The following is a 23,339-nucleotide window of genomic DNA, read 5'->3' as shown; positions in this document are numbered from 1 at the left end:
AAGAGGATTCCCAGGTAAAGAGTTGCACCTGTTAGAAACCAAAGGGACAATCAGTGCATGGAGCCAGAGGAAGAAGGTGAGGTCTTCAATGAATACTTCCCATCTGTATTCACACAGGAGAAAGACATTGTAGCCGTGGATTTCAGTTGGGATGGTGAGGTTCTAGAACATAATAAGTTCAATACGGAGGAGGTATTAAATGTATTCACTGGCATAAAGGTAGAGAAATCCCCAGTGCCCAATGAAATGTATCCCAGGCTGCTATGGGAGGTAAGGGAGGAGGTTGCTGGGGCCCTGGTGGATATATTTAATACTTTGCTGGCCACATATGCAGTGCCGAATGACTGAGGGATCGCTAATGTGGTTGCTTTCTTCAAAAAGGGCAGCAGGGCTAGGCCAGGTAATTACAGAGCAGACGGTCTGACAGCAGGGAGTGGGAAATTATTGGAAACAATTGTGAGGATGAATCAACACTTCCAAAGGCATGGATCACCGTGGCAGTGTCATCACGGATTTGGGAAAGGGAGATACTGTCTGAGGAATTCAGTTCAGTTTTTTTTGAAATGGTGTCTAAAAACATTGATGAGGGCAGTGCAGATGATGCGGTTGAATAAGACCTTTGACAAGGTCCCTCATGGAAGGCTGGTCCAAAAGGGAAGTGCCACTGGGATCCAAGGAAATTTGGTAATTTGGAAACAAAATTAATGGATAGACCTCTTCGTGTTTGAAGTTCTGTTATCAGTGGGTGTACCACAGGGATCTGTGCAGGGACCATTGCTGGTTATTCTGTGGAATAATAACTCCGATGTCAAAGCAGAAGGAGTCATTAGTAGGTTTGCAGATGACATGAAAGGTGAGGGGGATGGTCTCAGGCTGCAGCCAGATATCGATCAGATGATAAACTGAGCAGAGTAACGGCAGATTGAGTTTACTTCTGATCACTGTGGGAAGTCTCATAAGCGAAGGATATACATCATGAAGAGTAGGTCCTCCTGGAGTACCGAGTAACACCGGGACCTTGGTGGACAAGTCTCTGGATGTCTGAAGGTGTCAGCACAAGTGGACCTGAACTGGGAGAAGGTGGGGGAGCCATATTCTGATGGGGCGAATTGTTAGAGTTGCTTGAGAGGATATAATCTAATCTGGCAGGATGTTGCACCTTAAACATTCTTAAGGTCAGAAAGTAGATTGAGGTTGGTGCACAAATTAAAGACAGTAATTTAAGCAGACAAGGCAGGCAAGAATATAGCAGGAATTGGCGGGAAATGAAGATTAAACTGCATTTAATTCAATGCAAGGGTCCAGACAGCTAAGGAAGATGAACTCAGGGTATGGATTGGAACATGGGACTGGGATATTATAGTTATTACAGAAACACAGCTGAGGGAGGGACAGGACTGGCAGCTCATTGTTTCAAGGTAGAGATGCTACAGGAAGCATCGAAGGGGAGGCAAGAGAGGACGCGTGGTAGGGGGTTTTCATTGCATGAATCATAACATCAGTACTTAGAGAGGATGTTCCTGTGGGATCGCCCAGTGAAGCTATGTTAGTGGAACTGAGAAATAAGAATGGGTCATCACTCTGACACGATTGTCCTACTGACCCCGAATAATCAGTGGCAGACTGAGGAACAAACATATCAGGAGATCTCAAATATCAATCATAATAATAGGGCTGTTATGGTTGGGATTTTTAAACTTTCCAAACCTAGACTGGGACTGCCAGTGTTCAGTATTTCCAAGAGAGGAATTTGGTAATTGTGTTCCAGAAAACTCCCAATCAATATGTAAATGGCCTGAAAAGAGAAAGGGGCAAAACCTGACCTCCCCTTGGGAAACAAGGTAGGAAAAGGGACTGAGGTATGAGTGGGAAAGCATTTTGCCAAAGTGACCACAATTCTATTAATTTGAAAACAGCGATGGAAAAGGACAGGCCTGGTCCACAGGTTCAAGTTATAAAATGGGGCCAGACTAATCTTGATAGTATCAGCCAGGAACTTTCAAAATGTGACTGGGGAGTCTATTTGCAGGGAAAGGGAAGTCTGGCAAGTGAGAATATTTTAAAAGTGACATAAATTGAGCGATCGCCACCAGCATGTTCCTGTTTATGTGCAGGTCAATGCTGACAGCATTTGGAAACATTGGCTGTCTACTGAGGGTCTGAATCAACGAGGTAAAAACAATGACTGCAGATGCTGGAAATCAGATTCTGGATCAGTGGTGCTGGAAGAGCACAGCAGTTCAGGCAGCATCCAACGAACAGCAAAATCGACGTTTTGGGTAAAAGCCCTTCATCAGGAATAAAGCATGAAGGGCTTTTACCCAAAACGTCGATTTCGCTGCTCATTGGATGCTGTCTGAACTGCTGTGCTCTTCCAGCACCACTGATCCAGATACTGAGGGTCTGGTCAAGGAAAAGAGGGCATGTGTCAGGTATAGCCAGCTGGATCAAGGGAATCCCTGAGGATTAAAGGGGCTTTAGGAATACACTGTGGATAGAAATCAGGAATGCAGAAAGGGTACATGAAATAACCTCAGCAGAGAATGTTAAGGAGAATCAAAAGTGATTGTATAAATATATTAAGAGTAAACGAGTAACTCGAAACAAAATAGTGTCCCTTAAAGATCAATGAGACCATTGGTGTGTGGAACCGCAGGATATGGCTTAGACCTTAAACACATTTTTTACTCCAGAACTTACTGTGGACAAAGACTTTGGGAACTCAGGGAACAAGAGTAATACGTTAGACCACATTTGGAGTTCTCTGCAATTCCAGTCTCCCTGCTATAGAAAGGATGCTGTGAAACTTGAAAGTGTTCAGAAAAGATTCACAAGATGTTGCCAGGGTTGTTGCTGAATAAGCTGGGGTTATTTTCTCTGCATCAACGGCGACTGAGGGGTGACCTGACAGAGGTTTATATAAACATGAGGGGTATGGATTGGGTAAACATTCAAGGTCTTTTCCTAGGGGTTGGGGAGTCCAAAACTGGAGGGCATAGGTTTAAGGGGAGAGTGGAAAGGTTTAGAAGGGACTGAAGGGACAGCTTTTTTATGCTCGTGATAGTGTGTGTATGGAATGAGCTGAGAGAAAGTAACAAATAATGATACTATGACAACATTTAAGAGATGGATGGATATGTGAATAATAGGGGTTTAGAGGTACATGGGCCAAATGCTGGTAAATAGGATGGATTTATTTACATCTTTTGGTCAGCATGGATGAGTTGGACCAAAGGGTCTGTTTCCATGCTGTCCATCTCTATGACTTGAAAAGAGTGCATGTTATAGAAGAGGTGGTGCTGGAGGTTTTAAAACACAAAGGTATGGAAAGACCCATGACCTGATTAAATGTACCACAGGACATTGTGGGATGCAAGGAAAGAAATTGTGGAGCCCCGAGCAAAGGTATTTGTACCATTGACAGCCATGTGTGATGAGCTGGAAGGCTGGAGGGTGACATAGTGGAGAGTGAAGGAGGTTTGCTAAGATTACAAAGGGATCTTGATGATATGGGTGAATGAGCTGAAAAACTGTAGATGGTATTCAATCTGAATAAATGTGAGGTAGTGCACTTGATAAAACAAATAAGGGTAGAGCTTATACAATTAATGTTCGGGACTTGATTAGTGTTTTAGAGCAGAGGGACCTCTGGGTTCAGATATATAATTCTTGAAGCTTGCATCACAGGATTGGTAAGACAGTGCTTGGCATGCCTGACTATTACTCAGTCCATTGAGTGGAGGATTTGGGACGTCATGTTGAGCTTGCACGCACATTGGTGAAGCCTCTTCTGCAATACTCTGTCCAGTTCTGGTCGCCCAGTTATCGGGAGGATATTATGAAGTTGCAGGGGGTTCAGAAGAGATTTACCAGGACATTGCTGGATATGGAAGACTGGAGTTCTGGAAAAAATGGCTGGATAGGTTGAGTCATTTTTCACTGGAGCCTGGAGTTTGAGACGTGATGTTATAAAAGTTTATTTTAAAAAATGAGATATAGATCTATTTAATGGTAGTTGCCTTTTCCCAAGAATGGGGGAGACTCAAGAGGAGGGACCACATTTTTATGGTTAGAAGACAGAGATTTGCCAACAAAAAAAAGACATGGGGGCAAATTGTTACACAGAGGGTGTTTTGATTGTGGAATGAACTTCCTGAGGAAGGGGTGGATGTGAGTACAACTACAACGTTTAAAATACAGAGATACTAAACAAATGTTTTGTATCAGTTTTTACTGTGGAAAAGGACATGGAAGATATAGAATGTAGGGAAATAGATGGTGACACCTTGCAAAATGTTCATGTTACAGAGGAGCAAGTGCTGGATGTCTTGAAATCCATAAACGTAGATTAATTCCCAAGACTTGATCAGGTGGACCCTAGAATTCTGTGGCAATCTAGAGGAGTGATTACTGGACATCTTGCTGAGATATTTGTATCATGGATTGTCACAGGTGAGGCGCCGGAAGAATGAAGGTTGGCTAACGTGGTGCCACTGTTTGAGAAGGGTGGTAATGACAAGCCAGGGAATTATAGACCAGTGAGCCTGACATCGGTGGTGGGCAAGTTGTTGGAGGGAATCCTGAGGGACAGGATGTGCATGTATTTGGAAAGGCAAGGATGAGAGATAGAGATTTTTGTGTGGGAGATCATGTCTCACAAACTTGATTGAGTTTTTTGAAGAAGTAACAAAAAAGGATTGACGAGGGCTGAGCGGTAGATGTAATCTATATGGACTTCAGTAAGGCGTTCGACAAGGTTCCCCATGGGAGACTGACTAGCAAAGTTCGATTTCACGCAATATAGGGAGAACAAGCTATTTGGATACAGAACTGGCTTAAAGGTAGAAGACAGAGGGTTGTGGTGAAGGGTTACTTATCAGACTGGAGGCTTGTGGCCAGTGGAGTGCCACAAGGATTGGGCCTAAGAATGGTGAATAGCCAAGGGTAAGGGAGTCCAAAACACGAGGGTACAAAGGGGAAGTGAGACAGCAAAGATTTAAAGAGGGAGCAGGGGGGTAACATTATCCACAGAGGATAGTGCACAGACAGAATGGACTGCCAGGGGCACATGGGAGAAACAAGAACAGTTACAACACGGAAAACACATTGGGCAGGAATATGGAGAGGAGAAGGTTTGAAGAGCTAAGGGCTAATGAGACTCATTCAGTATAGGAAACATGGGCAGCATTGACGAGTTGGACCACAGGCTCTGTGTCCGTGCTGTATCACTCTGTATCCAGTTAAAGAGGATTAGTGTACCAAAATAAAGCATGTTGTAGACACTGAAACAATTTACAGCGATAGGGATGGTAGTCTGGAATGCAGTACATTTCAAATATGTGGAGGGACTATCAGGGAGGGAGGAGGTTACAGGGACAGGGACTATTGTAGGAGTTAAAAATGACTGAAGACATTGGTGCACAAGCCATGCCATAGGTACAGTATTATAGAGTAGTGAGTCTTAGTACAGTGTTGGAGGGAGAACACAGAACAGAAAGATCTCAGGCTGCATTCCCAACCTCTCGTCGGAGGCCTGCTTTCCCCTCTGTTGTCCTGATGCTCACTAAGACAGCACAGGCCTGGATTGATAACTATGAATTCCCCATGCTGTCTCAGTGCAATGTAAATTAAAGTAGGTGCAGTGATTGAGCCTGGGGTGTGTCTGTACTGTATGTGCTCCCCATCCAGCATTGTATCCATGTCATCTCTTGTTAGCGATGTTTGGAGCCCTCTCATTGCTCCCTGCTCTGTGCACTGTGAGTGATCTTACCTCACTGCAGGATTTATTGAAGGCTCCAGATCTCCCTGCCCTTTGTCTCTCTGGCTGACCAATCATCTTCAATGAGGTCTTTGGCGAGACACCCAGCAATTGGGAGGTCTATTGAGTCAGGAACATCCTGAGTACCTACAGAAGACAGAGAAATAGACAGAAAGAAAATTAGACTGCTGCAGTGAGGGTTACACATGGAGAAAGGAAATGAGCCCCACAGATATCTGGGAACTCCCACTCTATTCTGTGCTGTGCTGTTGTATCTCTCTGGAGTGGAGAATTCTGTTGGCTCACGATCTGGAGTAACTGCAAGACTGGGAGGTGTTGACAGAGGCAGCAATTAGACCCACACAGTGAGGGATACCACATGGAGTGAGACTGAGTGATATCACCAGAGTGCTGGAAGATCTCAGGATCACAGAGTCATGTTGGAAGAATGGGTTTAGCTTCATGATGCCCTGGTATCAGTGCTCAGGGATGATCAACCAGTGAGCAGGTGAAGGGATGGCCGAGTGGTATTATTGATAGAGCCTGTATACAAAACCTTAGCTAATGTTCAGGGTACAGGGTTTGAATCCCACTATCAGAAATAGTGGAACTTCAAATCAATAATTTTATAAATAGTAATTAACAATCTATAAATAAATATGAAACCATTGCTGATGTACAAAAAACCCAAATACTTGTCCTTTAGATCAGGACATCTGCTCTTCTTCACGTGGTCTGCACGACATACCCACAGCAAAGTGCCTGCCTCTCAATTACCCTCTAAAATGGCCGAGCAAGTCACTCATTTCGATTGCAGCTTGGGCTGGGCAAGAAATGCTGGTTAGCCAGAGACACCCACATCCCCTATCTGATTTACAAAATAATCCATTGGGATGGTGCCACTGGAACCGTGCTAGGACCAGTGTCCTGGCCAATCATGTCCGTTGGTTTATGGACAGGGCTTTAAACTGACAAAGAGGATACAGGGACAGTGTTCAGGTGAAAGGAGCTTTCCAAATGCAAAGAGAAAAGGTGAAGTATGGGAGCAGCATGGGAATGTGACTGAAGACAAGCAGAAAGGAACAGGATGGGACAGAGTTTAACGAAAACTGTACATCAGGGAATCGGCTTGTGACAGGAAATTGTGGGAAAGAGTAAATTATTTTTTTTTGGAATGGATAATGTCTCTTCAATAAAGGTAGATTGATTTCTGACACAGAGATAAAAGATTTAGACACCAGAGAGATATGCATACAGGCCGAACAAAAGGTGGACAGAAATTTTCAATGGATCACAACCTTGCGGAAACCCAGGCAAAATGGGTAACGCTAACAATAATGGATAACAAAGGCATTACAGAGAAAGCATTTGACCTCAGATCATGAAGTAGAATCAGTCTGAATGTAAATTCTGGCTACTACTTGCCAAGGACACAAGCAACAGAACAGTTTTAGCCACCGAACAGCATTTCATTGCTCATCACTGCATTAAACAGGAACCTTTTTAACAAACACATTGTGATAATTTTGGGAAACGTCAATATTCACATAATGTGGGGTAGCCACACTGATAACAGTGATATTGGAAGAGGAGTTCAGAGAATTTTCTTTTGGTGTTTTTTTTTAATAACAAATTGTGCAGCAGTCTAGGGACATAACTATCTCAGAGCGATCGTTGTGTGATGAAACTTAGTGAATGAGTAATGTCACCTGGAGAGATCCTCAGAGAAATTGTGATAAAGTGCAGTTTAAAGAACTATAAAGTTTTAAAGTGAATCACAGAAAGGACACACTACAACTAGAAACAAAAACAGCCAATTACATGGGTTTGAGATGAGAACTGACCAACGTAAAGAGGCAAAACAGACTGAAATATGTGCCTGTAAATGAACAGAGGAAAACATTTGAAGGAACAATGTAAATCACTCAACAAAAGAAGATTCCATTGAAACAGACAAAACCTCAGCAAGAAATTCCCACCGGCCCCTCACTCAGGACAAAATGGATCATATTCGATTATGAGGCTTCGAAGATCACCAAAACGTACTTAAAATCCTGAAGTGAGAGAATGCTTTAGGAGTAAGTGTTAAAGGCATTGCAAAGGGTCTGCTAGCTTGAGTTGGGCAGTGCGAAGAGGAATCAGTGTAAGGGTTTAATGTCGCAAAAGGAACAGGGAGGGGTGAAGGTGCTGGAGATGGTGAGAGTGTTACAGAGAGTGATCAGGGCCTGAACGATGTGACAAAGCCAATCTGAATTGCTGCAGCTGGAGGGGTTTGCAGAGGTAGGGTGGGACATATGTTTTTTTTATTTAATCATTCATGGGATGTGGGTGTCATTGCTAATTGCCCAGAGGACAGCTCAGAGTTAGCCACATTGCAGTGGCTCTGGAGTCATATGTTGGCCAGGCCAGGTTAGAATGTCAGGTGTTCTGCACAAAAGGAGGTCAGTGAACCAGATGAGTTCTTCCCTCTGATCAACAACGCTTTTATGGTGACCTGACCAATGTCTTTTATAGGTACAATATAACATCCGAACTCCTACTGTTAATGCTCTCCCCAATGAAGGTAACCATCCCAAATGCCTTCTTCACCAGCCTGTCTACCTGGGACACCACTTTCAAAGAACTGTGTACCTGCATCACTGGGTCACTGACTGACAACACTACCCAGGGCCCGAACATTAACTGTATAAGTCCCACCCTGATTTGTTTCACCAAAATGGAACATTTCACATTTATCTAATTAAACTCCATCTGCTATTCTTCAGCCGACTATCCCAGCAGTACTGTTCATCCTGTTGTATCATAGATAACCTTCATCACTGTCCACATCACCAACAATTTCAGTGTCACCCAAAAACCTTACTTACCAGGAAACCAATATTTCCATCCAAATCATTTACCAAAATGACAAACAACATGGGACCCACTCCACCGCTGGTCACATGTCTCCAGTCAGAAAAACAACATGTCTCCCACCACCCGCTGTCTCCTACCATCAAGCCCAATTTTCTGTCCAGTTGACTAGCTCCTCCTGAATGCCATAACCTTTTACACTGACCTGAGCTTATTACCCAGCTTACCATACGACATGTAGAACACAGAACAGTACAGAACAAGACCCTTCGGCCATGACAATATGCCAATCTTTTATCCGACCGTAAGATTAAGAAAAAAAGTGGCAGATAGAGTTTAATTCAGAGAAATGCGAGGTGCTGCATTTTGTGAAAGCAAATCTTAGCAGGACATAAACACTTAATGGTAAAGTACGAGGGAGTGCTGCTGAACAAAGAGACCTTGGAGTGCAGGTTCATAGCACCTTGAAAGTAGAGTCGCAGGTAGATAGGATAGTGAATAAGGCGTTTGTATGCGTTCGTTTCTTGGTCAGAGTACTGAGTACAGGAGTTGGGAGGTCATGTTGTGGCTGTACAGCACATTGGTTAGGCCACTGTTGTAATATTGCGTGCAATTCTGGTCTCCTTACTATCGGAAGGATGTTGGGAAACTTGAAAGGGTTCAGAAAAGATTTACAAGGATGTTGCCAGGGTTGGAGGATTTGAGCTATAGGGAGAGGCTGGACTGGCTGGGGCTTCTTTCCTTGGAGCGTCAGAGGGTGAGGGGTGACCTTATAGAGGTTTACAAAATTATGAGGGGCATGGATAGGGTAAATAGACAAAGTATTTTCCCTGTGGTTGGGAAGTCCATAGGTTTAGGATGAGAGGGGAAAGATATAAAAGAGACCTAAAGGTCAACTTTTTCACGCAGTGGGTGGCATGTGTATGGAATGAGCTGCCAGAGGAAGTGGCGGAAGCTGGTACAATTGCAACATTTAAGAGGTGTTTGGATGGGTATATGAATATGAGGGGTTTGGAGGGATATGGACCGGGTGCTGGCAGGTGGGATATCTGGTCGGCATGGACGGGTTGGACTGAAGTGTCTGTTTCCATGCTGTACATCTCTACGACTCTAACTTCTATACCCTTCATTTTATTATCATCCATGTGCCTATCCAGAAGTATATTAAATGCTCATAATGTATCTAAAATTTTACTGCCACCGCTGACAGTGCATTCCACTCAGCCACGACTTTATATGTAACAGACCTATCTCTGAAATCTCCCCTTAACCATCCGCTAATCACCGGTAAATTATAACCCCTTGTAATAGCTATTTATGTCAGGGTAAAAAATCTCTGTATTCACTCTATGATTCTCATCATCTTGTTCACCTCTGCCAAGTCACCCCTCACCCTTCTTCACTCCAATGAGAACCTCAACCTCAACCTTTCTTCATAAGACATGCTCTCCAGTACAGGCAGCATCCTGGTAAATCTCCTCTTTACCCTCTCTAAAACTTCCACATCCTTCCTGCAATGAAGGGACCAGAACTGAACACAATATTCCAAGTGGGATCTAACCAGGGCTCTATAGCTGCAGCATAACCTCACAGCTTTAAAACTCAATCCACAAACTAATGAAACCCAACACAATATATTCCTTCTTAACAAGCAGATCAGCTTGAGTGGCAACTTTGAGGGATCTATGGACTTGGAACCCAAGATCCCTCTGTTCCTCAACACTGCCAATGATCCTACCTTTAACCCTGAATTCTGCATTCAAATTCAATCTTCTAAAATGAATGACTTCACACTTTTCCAGATTGAACTCCATCTGCTACTTCTCAGGAACTTGTCAATGTCCTGCTGCAACCTCCGACAATTCTCCACACTATCAACCACTCCACCAACATTCGTGTCATTAGCAAACTTACTAACCAATTCTTCCACTCAAACATCCAACTTATTCATAAAATCACAAAGAGCAGAGGTCCTGTAACCACTCCCTGCAGAAAACCACTGGTCACTGAGCTGCAGGATGAATGGTTTCCATCTATCATCACCCTCTGTCTTCTGTGGGCCAGGAATTCTGTATCCAGACAGACAGGTTTCCCTGTATCCCATGCCTCCGTACTTTTTGAATGAGCCATAAAGGTGTTTTGTCACATTCTCAAAAGATTCAATGAGATTTGTAAGGCATGACCTGCCCCTTACAAAACCATGCTGACTATCTCTAATCAAACTATGGTTTGCCAAGGAATAAAAAATCCTGTCTCCCAGAGTCCACTCCAATAATCTGCACACCATAGACATAAGACTGGCAGGTGTGCAATTCCCAGGATTCTCCCTATTCCCTTTCCTGAACAAGGGAAAAATATTTTCCTGCCCCCAATCATCTAGACCTGCTCCAGTGGACAGTGAGGGTGCAAAGGTCATCACCAGATGCACCGCAATCCATTCCCTCGGTTCCTGTAGTAACTTTGGACGCATCCAATCTGGTTCAGCGACTTATCTGTCCTTATCTTCTACAAATTTCTCAGCACATCCTCTTTGTTAACATCCACCTGTTCACGAACATCAGCCTGTTTTACGCTGTCCTCACAAACGACAGGACCCTTCTCAGCAGTGAATACTGAGGCATAGTATTCATTAAGGACCTTCCTTACCTCCTGTGACTCCAGGCACAAGTTCCTTCCACTATCCCAGATTGGCCTTATCCTCACACTGGCCATGCTCTTGTTCCTCCCATAAGTGGAGAATGCCTTACGGTTTTCCTTAATCTTTCCCAACAATGCTTTTTCACGCCCCCTTCTAGTTGTCCTAAGTCCATTCCACGGTTCCTTCCTGGTACCTTCAGAGAATCCCGACAGTGTGGAAACAGGCCATTTGGCCCAACACCTCCATAACAACCTTCCAAGCAGTATTCAACCCAGCCCCATTCCCCCACGCTATTACTCTCCATTTGCCCCGACTAATGCGCCAAACCTACACATCCGTGAACACTGTAGATAATTTGGCATGGCTGAGTCACCTAATCTGCACATCTTTGGGCTGTTGGGGGAAACCCGAGTACCTGGAAGAAACCCACACAGACACAGGGAGAATGCGCAAACTCCACAAAGACAGTCGCCTGAGGCTGTAATCGAAATGGAGTCCGTGGTGCTATGAGGTAGCAGTGCTAACTACTGAGACACCGTGCCACCCAATGTAACTCTCTGGAGCCCTGTCTGATCCTTGCTTCCTCAACTTAAAGTAAGCTTCCTTCTTCCTCTTGACTAGATGCTAAAGTCCATGTGGACACCGTTGACTGCTCTGCCTTCACCTATCTCTTTGCTACCTCCTCGAAATTTCAATCCGGTTTGTGAAACGTGGTTTCCCACTCACAAAGCCATGATGACTATCTCTAATCAGCCCTTGCCTTTGTAAATGTAAGGAGCTCCTTTCTCTCAGAATCTCCTCCAACAACTTCCCCATCACTGGTCTCACTGGGCTGTAATTTCCTGGCTTTTCCCTGCAGTCCTTCAGTGATGGAACAGCATCAGCCAACCTCCAGTCTTCCAACATCTTACTGTGTCTATTGAAGATATAAATATCTCTGTTAGGGATACTGCAATCTCTTCCCTAGCTTCCCACAATATTCTAGGATCGAACTAATGAGCTACTAAAGACTGATCTATCTTTATTTATTTTAAGATTCCAACACTTTCTCTTCTCTGTTGAGGATTCTTTCCAAGACATCACTATTTATTTCCCCAAGTTCCCGAGCGTCCATGCCTTTCTCCACAGTAAATACTGACAAGACTATTTTGTCAAATACCTCAACCATCTGCTCTGGTTCCACATATAGGTGACCTTACTGATCTTTAAGGGGCCCTATTCTCTACCAAGTTACTCTTTAGCCCTTATTGAAACTTGCATAAAGGCTTCTGATAATTCAAATACACCACATCCCCCATACCACCACACCCTCCTACACCATTACAATTCTGTCATTTATATTCACAACAACAAATTAAATCCAACAGGCTCAAAAACACATTCTCTTTTATCAAATGTCTTTCTAAGTGGCCAGTTATTGTATATTGACATATCTGTTCTAACACATTCCAGCTCCAGACTTACTGTCAGGCTAACACTATGTGGTTTCAGACTGACAGCAGAAAGGGTTGAGGGAGTTCTTGTTTATCAATCTGACAAAAGTAGCTTACAGGGTCAGCAGGTAATAGAGAAGGCAAATCAAATGCTGACATTTATTCCAGAAGGAATGGAGTCTAAAAATAGACAGGTCTAGCTAAAACTGTGCAAGGTACAAGTCAGACCACACCTCGAATATTATGAACAGTGTGAGTGCCTGAAGGAAAGATATTGTCGCACTGGACGCAGTCCAGAAAAGGTTCACTCGGCTGATCCTGGGAATGGAGGGATTTTCTAATGAGAAGAGGTGGAGTAGGTTGAGGTTGAACCCATTGTAGTTTAGTTAATGAGAAAGAAATGGAATGAAACATGCAAGGTTCTGAGGGGCTCTGATCGGGCAGATGCTGGGAAGTTAGACAATAGAACAGTACAGCACAGCAACAGGCCCTTCGGCCCACCACATCTATGCTGTCCATGATGCTATTCTAACTCATACCATCTGCCTGCACATGGGTCCATATCCCTCTGTTCTCTGCCTGTTCAAGTTTCTGTCTAAATCCCACTTCAAAACTTTACTCACTTTACTGTTTCTATGACCTCGCTTGGCAACTTCTACTCTCTGTAAAAAAAAAACTTGCCTCACACATCTCGTTTAAACTTTCTCTTTCTCATCGTAAACCTCTGCGCTCTCGTATTTCAAACTTTCACATTGGAAAAGAGATTCTGACTATCCACATTATCTATTCCTGTCCTAACCTTATTTTCCTGTACCTGGTCGCCTGTCAGCCTCTGATACTCTCACGAAGCAATCCAACTTTGTTTAATTGCCTCTTAACACCAAACACACCCTTAAAAACATAACACAGGTAACATGCTGATAAACTCCTTTTGCATCCTCTCCAAAGCCTCCCCATCCTCCCTATTGTGTGGAGATGAGACCTGCACACAGTACTCCAAATGTGGACAAACAAACATTTTATACAATCACAGCATCAGATGCAAACCACTATACCCAACATTGTGACTGATGAAGGCTAGTTTTCCATTTGCTTTCCTTCCGAACTGAAAAACCTCTGTTGCCATTTTCTGGGAGTTACTGACTTGCACCAAGATCCTTCTGTATATCAATATCCCTCAGTATGCTAACGTTCTTCTTGAATTTGACATCATCTCCCACTTGTCCAGATTAAACTCAATTTGCCATTTCTGTCTATCTCTCCAACTGAGTTGAACAGTATCAGATCAGCCATGATCTGATTCAAGGACAGAGCATACTCAATGGACCAAATGGCCTCATTCCCATCCTATATCTCATGGTCTGAGCACAAACTAAATTACCCTGCATAATATTATGGGTGTCTGCTCACAAAGCTACTTTATAATGGGATTATTGGATATTTATTAGTACACAGCATTTGATCTACAAATATATGATGTTAAATAAAACCATCTCACATAGAATCCTGGATCCTATCCGTTACAGAACTGATACTCGTTGCTGTATCAGTCGGCATGGAGACCACTGTCACACACAGTTACTGTACTGCCCTTACCATAAGTACATTCAGTGTCCTGACTGAAACCATATTGTCATTCCCATCACCGGTTGGTACCTACAATAGAATTCCTGCTAACGGTTGCTGCTGCTTACTTATTCTCAGCTCCAGTTTTCAGATTCAGATCCACATGACTGTCTCATTAATGCATTCACCTCATCCTTCCTTCACAACTTGTCGACTTTTTGCCTAGTCTGCCTATTGGGACTAGATTGGGTTGGGATATCTGCACAGCATGGATGGGTTGGACTGAAAGGTCGGTTTCCATGCTGTACATCTCTCTGTCTCTATGACTCTATCCCAACAAACCTTCAGTATTAACCTCCCAGCGATGGTCATTCTGCAGCTCAATCTCCAGAAAGACAGTTCCATCATATCTGTTCACTCTCATTCCATCTGCCTTATGGCGAATACAGGGAGTCATTCCTCAGTAGTGGGAGGGGGTTGAACAGATGGGTAGAGGTTACAGAGATAGGGAGGCTTACAGGGACTCGAGGATGTTAGAGTTAAACAGAGTTACATCTGGTCAAGAATGTTCATGGGACAAAGGGGTTTGAGGATTGGAGGAATTTACAGAGATAGAGGGAGCTGTATTAGATTCTGGAGATAGGGCTAGGGATGGAGAAAGGAAGAGGTAGGCAGACTGAGAGGCACAGACAGGGGGGCTGTTTCATCTCGGAGAGTATTGTGTATACTAACAGAGATATGGAAGGTTGTCGTGATTGAAGACGTTTACAGATATAAGGCGGCTTCTAGGCTCTGGAGGCCACATTGACAGGAAGGCAATGGAGATTGTCAGGTTGCTGGATTGGAGATGGGGAGGGTTGCACAAACTGAAAAAGAGGTTCCTGTGGTCGTGAATGAGCGTGAAATTTAACAAGATAAAGATCAAAGAATTGGAGAAGGATTAGGAGATTACAATTTTTTTCACAGCTAAGGAAGAGTTGTAGGAGCTGGAGAAGATTACACAGCTAGGGACTGATGGAGAGGTTAAAGACAAATACATTGACATGGAGGGTGGTATTGGTGGGAGGAGCTTACAGGGATAGACAGGACTGTCTGGGCTTACAGCGATAAAGGAATTTAATATCTGTTGCAGAAGTTTAGGAATTAGGGTGTTAGGGATTGGAGCACCTGACAGAGACAGAGACAGAGAGAATGGTGTGGAGATTCCAAACAGAGGAAGGACCTGTGTCCTTCAGGTTCCCACCCAAGTTGACAGGGTGTTAAGAAGGTGGATGGTGTGTTGGCTTTCAGTAGCAGGGGGATTGAATTTAAGAGATGCGAGGTTTTGCTGCAGCTCTACAGAACCCCAGTTGGACCACACTTGGAATATTGTGAACAGTTCTGTTCGCTTCATTATAGGAAGGATGTGGAAGCTTTAAAGACGGTGCAGAGGATATTGAGCAGGATGCTGCCTGGACTGGAGGGCATGCCCATAGAAGGTAGGTTGTGGAAGCTAGGGCTTTTCTGATCAGAGCAAAGGAGGAAGAATGGTGACTTGATAGAGGTGTACAAGGGAATGAGAGGCATAGATAGAGTGGATAACCAGAGACTATTTCCCATGACGAAATGGCTCTCACAAGGAGACATACGTTTAAGGTAATTGGCAGAAGGTTTAGCTTAGATATCAGAGGGGTATGGGCCAGGTGCTGGCAGGTAGGACTAGATTGGGTTGGGATATCCTGTCGGCAAGGACGGGACTGTTACGTTATTTACACAGAGTGTGGTGGGTGCGTGGAATGGACTGCCAGCCGTGGTAGTAGATTCAGACACATTACAGACATCTAAGCAACTCTTGGATAGGCACATCAATGATAGTAAAATGTAAGGTATGTCGGTTTGTTTCATCTTCAGAGTCGGATAAAAGGTCAGCACAATATTGAGGGTGGAAGGGCTTGTACTGGAATGTGCTATTCCATGTTCTAAATAGTAAGGGTCATGATGGCAGCAAGAGGGTTCGGGAAGCGGGAGAGGATGCGATCTGAATGAAGTGGCACAAATAGGAGGCATTGCTAAGGTTGTATGAGGTAACAGAGACAGCAATGGTCTGATCTGGAGCAGATGACCCAGACTGGGAGAATTGTGGGGACTGGAGGGGCTTTCACAGGGAGGGAGGAGCATAGAGCCACAGGAGGTTACAGAAATGGGGAGAGCTGTCGGGCCTACAGGAGTTCACGGAGATGGGGAGGTTGGGAGGAATGGAGCAGTTTACAGGGATAAGGATGTTGGCAGGATGGGGTGTTTTACACAGACAGGAATGTTTCAGGTGAATGGAGCTGAATACAGAGATAAAGTGGGTGGTACAGATTGGAAAAACAAATAGACGAATGGAGGGTAGTCGTGACTGAAGATGTTTATAGACACAGGAAGGCTTAGGTTCTGCAGGTTATTTAGATAAAGGGGGTGTGGAATCAGACAGATTCTCCAAGTGATAAAGACAGCAATTTTGGTTGGAGACAGTTTCACAGATGAGGGAGCATTAGTAACCTCCTCCAGTTTGGTCAGAGTGGGAAGGGTTGTAGGGGAGGGTGATGTTTACACATGGAAGAGCTGGAGAAGATTGTGGAAATGAGTAGATGGATGGAGACACTGGAGGAGCTTACATTGACAGGGTGGGTGCTGGCAATGAAAAGATATCACATAGAGAGTGGGTCTTGTAGGAACTGTATTGAAAGAGTCACAGACATTGGAATGACTTCTGCAGATTGGGAGTATTACAGGGAATGAGAGGATTGTAGGGTCTCCACAGATTGATCGTGTCTTTAAGAATATGTAGATACGGAAATCTTAAACCCAATGTATGCAGTCTTCATTTCAAGACCAGAGCCTTATTATCTCTCATCAGCCAAGGATCCCTAACCCTGCCAGCTTTTCCCTTTACCCCAATGGGGCATACTGGTCCTGGATTCTTGAGATCACACTTTGAAAAGCCTCCCATTTGCCAGTTGTTCCTTTTCCCTCAAACAGACTCACCCAATCGATTAGAATCATAATGTGGAGGTGCCAGTGTTGGACTGGGGGTGGACAAAGTTAAAAATCACCCGACACTCGGTTCCACTCCAACCGGTTTATTTGAAAGCACTAGCTTTCAGAGCACTGCTTCTTCGTCAGGTGGTTGTGGAGCACAATCCTAAGGTACAGAATTTATAGCAACAGGATGGCAGTATCATGGAATAGAATATCAAACAAATTTAGTTTAAGCCTTCCATCTGTTACAGTGATCACCAGCGCTTCCAAAGCGAGTTGGATTATAACTGGGCATTGTGCAATTTTAATTTCACAGCATTGACGCTGGCCAGATCCTGCAGAATGGCCCCAAACCTGGCCCTGTTCCAGTTTTCCTCTTCAATCTGTGGAACTGCTGATCTTTCTCCATAACTATGTTAAAACGAAGACAGTTGTGGGCACTGGACCCAAAGTGCTCTCTGAATGACAGTTCAGTCACTTGCCCAACCTCGTTTTCTGAGGGAAGGTCCAGTGCTGCACCTGCCTGAGTAGAGTAGGGCCCTCTGCTTATTGATTTAGGAACCTTCCTTGGACACATTTGAAAAATTGCTCTCTGTCCAGGTCTTCTTATACTCGAGGTGGTCCAGTCAATACAGGGAATATTAAAATCTCCAGCCTGCACTCCTCTATTATTCCTATAGTTATCTGCAATCTCTCTACACAGCTGCTCCTCTGGTATCTGTTGGGTCTACAACAGTCTACAATACAGTCCCAACAAAGTGACTGGCCCCCTTCTTCTTTCTAACTTCTAATCATGTGGAATTTTAAATGAATATATGTTTTAAAAATTGGAATTAACAATCCATAAATAAGTATTGATAAAAATCCAAACACTTGACCTTCAGAGAAAGACAACAGTTCACTCTCATGTGGTTTGCACGACATACCCACAGCAAAGTGTTTGCCTCTCAATGACCCTGTGAAATGGGCGAGCCAGCTGCTTAGTTCAAGGGCGGCAAGGGATGGGCAATAAGGGCTGGTCAGCCAGAGACACCCACATCCCATACCTGATTTTAAAAAAAAATCCATTCAGATTGTTCCCAGCACAGTTCCAGTGGAACAATGTCCTGGCCAATCACGTTGGTAGATTTATGGACAGGGCTTTAAACTGACAGAGAGGATGCAGGGACAGGCTTCAGGTGAAAGGAGCTTTCCAAATCCAAAGAGAAAACGTGAAGCATCAGAGCAGCGTGGGAATGTGACTGAAGACAACAGGAAGGAACAGGATGGGACAAAGTTTAACTAAAACTGTACATCAGCCAATCCATTTGTGACAGGAAATTGTGGGAACGAGTAAATTATGTTTTTTACTAATGGACAAAGTCTCTACAACAAGGTAGATGGATTTGTGACACAGAGATAAAAGAGATTTAGACACCAGAGAGATGTGGTTACAGGGCGAACAAAAGGTGGAACATAAATATTCAATGGTTCACACCTTGTGCAACGTCAGGCAAAATGGACGACGCTAACAATAGTGGGTTAGAAAGGTATTACAGAGAAAGCATTTGGCATCAGATCATGAAGTAGAGTCAGTCTGAATGTAAATTCTGGTTCCGACTTGCCAAGGACACAAGCAGCAGAACAGTTTTAGACCACCCACCGAACAGCATTTCATAGCTCGTCACTGCATTAAATAGGAATTCATTGGAATTTTTAATACAGGCATGGTGAACATTTAGTGAAACATCAATATTCGCAAAGTCTGAGACAATCACACTGACAACAGTGATATTGGAAGAGGAGTTCAGAGAATTTTTTTCAGTGTTTTTTAGAATAACACATTGTGCAACTGGCGAGGGACGTAACTGTCTCAGAGAGAGTGTTGTGTGATAAAACATAGTGAATGAGTAATATCACCTGGAGAGATCCTCTGGGAAATTGTGATAAAGTGCAGTTTAAAGAACTATAAAGTTTTAAAGTGAAACACAGAAAGGGCAACGAGAAACAGAAATATCCAATGACATGAGTTGGAGAGGAGAACTGACCAAGATAAACAGGCTAAACAGACTGAAACATGTGCCTGTAAATGAACAGTGGAAAACATTTGAAGGAGCAGTGTAAAATACTCAACAAAAGACATTCTACTGAAGCAGATAAAAACTCAGCAAGAAATCCCCACCAGTCCCTCACTCAGGACAAAATGCATCATATTAGATTATGAGGCTGAGAAGATCACCACAAAGTACTTAAAATACTGAAGTGAGGGAGAGTTTTAGAGTAAGTTTTAAAGGGATTGCAATGGGTCTGCTAGCAGGAGGAGGGCAATGGGAAGGGGAATCGTTGTCAAGGTTTATTGACACGATACGAACATGGAGAGGTGAAGGTGCTGGAGGTGGGGAGAGTGTTACAGAGAGTGGTCAGGGCCTGGATGGTGTTACAAAGTCAGTACGGATTGCTGCAGCTGGAGGGGTTTGCAGAGGTAGGGAGGGACATATGGATTTTTATTTATTCATTCATGGGATGTGGGTGTCACTGCCTGGACTAACATTCTTTGACCCTACTGCTAATTACCCAGAGATTGTTGGGTCCTGGTGGCTAAATATAATACTTTGCTGGACACAGGCGAAGTGCTGAATGACTGGAGGATTGCTAATGTGGTTCCTTTGTTCAAGAAGGGCAGCAGGGGTAGGCCAGGTAATTACAGAGCAGATAGTCTGACAGCAGGAGGAAGGAAATTATTGGAAACAATTGTGAGGATGGATCAACACTTGCAAAGGTAAGGATCAACTCGGTTTAGTTATCACGGATTTGGCAGAGGGAGATACTGTCTGAGGAATTCAGTTCAGTTCTTTTTGAAATGGTGCTAATGTATATTGATGAAGGCAGTGCAGATGATGTGGTTTACATGGACTTGAATAAGTCCTTAAACAAGATCCAACATGGAAGGCTGGTCCAAAAGGACTGGGTTCCAAGGCTAGTTGGCAAATTGGATGCAAAATTGGTGGATAGAATATTTTCACCAGCGGGTGTACCACAGAGATCTGTGCAGGAATCATTGAACATTAATAACTCGGGTGTGAAAGCAGAAGGTATCATTAGTCGGTTTGCAGATGACATGAAAGGTGAGGGTGTTGTTCACAGTGAGGAGGATGGTCTCTGTCTGCAGTCCGATGTCGATCGGATGATAATCTAAGCAGAGTTTAGTTCTGATTGAAATGAGGTAATACTCTGTGGGAGGTACGATAAGCGAAGTACAGATATAATAAACGGTAGGTCATTGCGGAGTACTGAGGAATACAGGGATCATGGTGGACAAGTCCATAGATCCCTGAAGGTGTCAGCACAGGGAGACAGGTTGGGAAAGGCACCTCAACTTGGAGCGAGAGAGGGACCCATATCCTGGTGGGGTGAATTGCTAGAGCTGCTTGAGAGGATGTAACCCAGTCTGGCAGGGTGTTGGACCTTAAATAAACGTAAGGCCAGTAAGAAGATTGAGGCTGGTACACGAGATAAAGACAGCAATTTCAGTGGACAAGGCAGGCAAGAACATAGCAGGGAATGGGGGAAAACTGATGATTAAACTGCATTTATTTCATTGCAAGAGGCCAGACAGCTAAGGAAGATGAACTCAAGGCATGGATTGGAACATGGGACTGAGAAATTATAGTTATTACAGAAACAAAGCTGAGGGAGGGGCAGGACTGGCAATTCATTGTTTCAAGGTAGAGATGCTACAGGAAGGTGAGGCAAGAGAGGACGTGTGGTAGGGGGTTTTCATTGCATGAATCATCCCAGCAGTACTTAGAGAGGATATTCCTGTGGGATCGCCCAGTGATGCTATGTTAGTGGAACAGAGAAATAAGAATGGGTCATCACTCTGACACGATCGGACTGCTGACCCCGAATAATCTGCGGCAGACTGAGGAACAAATATGTCGGGACATCTTAAATATCAACCATAATAATAGGGCTGTTATGGTACGTTTTTTGAACTTTTGAAACCTAGACTGGGACTGTCAGTGTTCAGTGTGTAAGGGAGGAATTTAGTAATTGTGTTCCAGAAAACTCCCAATCAATATGTAAATGGCCTGAAAAGAGAAACGGGCCAAACTTGACCTCCACTTGGGAATTAAGGTCGGGAAAGGGACTGAGATGTGAGTGGGAAAGCATTTTGCCAAAATGACCACAGTTCTAGAAGTTTGAAAACAGCTTTGGAAAAGGACAGGCCTGGTCCACAAGTGCAAGTTATAAAATGAAGCCTGACCAATCTTGATCATATTAGCCAGGAACTTTCAAAATGTGATTGGGGAAGGGAATTATTTACAGGGAAAGGAATGTTTGGCAAGTGAGAATATTTTAAAAGTGAGATAAACTGATCGATCAGCGCCAGCATTTTCCTGTTTGTGTGCAGGTCAATGCTGACAGCATTCGGAAACACTGGCTGTCTATTGAGGTTCTGGTCAAGGAAAAGGGGGCACATGTCAGGTATAGCCAGCTGGATCAAGGGAATCCCTGAGGATATACAGGGGCTGTAGGAATACACTTTGAGTAGAAAACAGAAATGGAGAAAGGCTAAATGAAATAGCCTCAGCAGAGAAGGAAAGGGGAATCCAGAAGTGGTTGTATCAGTAGATTAAGAGTGCATAAGTAACTCAGGACAAAATAGTGTCCATTAAAGATCAATGAGGCCATCGATGTGTGGAACTGCAGGATATTTGCTAAGATCCTAAACAATCTTTTCACTCCAGAACTTACTGTGGAGAAAGACTGCGGAACCCAGGGAACAAGAGTAACATATGAGACCACAATTAGAGTTCTCTGCAATTCCAGTCTCTCTGCTCCAGGAAGGATGTTGTGAAACTTGAAAGGGCTCAGAAAAGATGAACAAGAAATTGCCCGTGTTGTTGCTGAATAAGCTGGGGTTACTGTCACTGGAGAATCGGAGACTGAGGGATGACCTTACAGAGGTTTGTATGAACATGAGGGGCATGGATAGGGTAAGCATTCAAGGCCTTTTCCCAGAAGTTGGGGAGTCCAAAACTAGAGGGCATAAGTTTAAGGTTATAGGTGAATGGCTTACAGAGGGACTGAAGGGACAGCTTCTTCACACACATGGAATGTGTATGGAATGAGCTGAGAGAGAAAGTAATGGAGACTGATACAATTACAACAATTACAACATTTAAAAGGTATCTGGATGGACATCTGAATAGTAATGGTGTAGACGTATATGGGCCAAATGCTGGAAAAGGGAATGGATTTATTTCGATCTTCTGGTAAGCCTGGACGAGTTGGAGACCGAAGGGTCTGTTTCTATGCTGTACATCTCTATGACTTGAAAAGAGTGCATGTTATAAAAGAGGTGGTGCTGGAGGTTTTAAAACACAAAGCTATGGCAAGTCCCAGAACCTGATTAAGTGTATCACAGGACACTGTGGGATGCTAGGGAAGAAATTGTGGAGGCCCTAGCAAAGGTATGTGTACTACTGACAGCCATGTGTGATGGGCTGGCAGGCTGGAGGGTGGCATCATGGACAGTGAAGGAGGTTTTCTGAGATTACAAAGGGATCTTGAAGTGAGTGAATGGGCTGAAAAACTAGAGATGGAATGCAATCGGAGTAAATACAAGGTAATGCATTTCGTAAAACAAAAAAGGGTAGAGCTTATACAATTAATGTTAAGGCTTCAGTTAGTGTTTTAGAGCAGAGGGACCTCCGGGTTCAGGTACATAATTCTTGATGCTTGCATCACAGGATGGATAAGACAGTGCTTGGCAAGCCTGACTATGGCTCAGTCCATTGAGTGTAGGATTTGGGACGTCATGTTGCAATTGCACAGACATTTGTGAGGCCTGTTCTGCAATACTCTGTCCAGTTCTGGTCGCCCAGTTAACAGGGAGGATATTATTAATCTGAAGGGCATTCAGAAGAGATTTACCAGGATATTGCTTGGTATGGAAGGCTTGAGTTCGGAAAAATGGCTGGATAGGCTGAGTCTTTTTTCACTGGAGCCTGGGGGTTGAGACATGATGCTATAAAGATTTATGAAAAAAAAATGAGGTATATAGATCAATGTAATGGTAGTTGCCTTTTCCTCAGGATGGGGG

The 23,339-nt window shown here is 43.8% G+C and overlaps 1 long non-coding RNA gene across 3 annotated transcripts in view; it reads right to left on the bottom strand.

The window, feature by feature from the left end:
- The window catches only part of LOC140492677 (uncharacterized), a 104,886-nt gene that overhangs the window by 16,361 nt on the left and 65,186 nt on the right, over positions 1-23,339 (bottom strand). For all 3 annotated transcript variants that reach the window (XR_011963622.1, XR_011963620.1, XR_011963621.1), the window contains one exon: positions 5,771-5,905. This is a non-coding gene — a long non-coding RNA (uncharacterized lncRNA). The remainder of the gene's footprint in view (positions 1-5,770; positions 5,906-23,339) is intronic.

Source organism: Chiloscyllium punctatum, chromosome 21 (genome assembly GCF_047496795.1).
Source record: "Chiloscyllium punctatum isolate Juve2018m chromosome 21, sChiPun1.3, whole genome shotgun sequence".
Lineage (NCBI taxonomy): Eukaryota > Metazoa > Chordata > Chondrichthyes > Orectolobiformes > Hemiscylliidae > Chiloscyllium > Chiloscyllium punctatum.
This window is presented reverse-complemented; position numbering and strand designations above follow the sequence as displayed.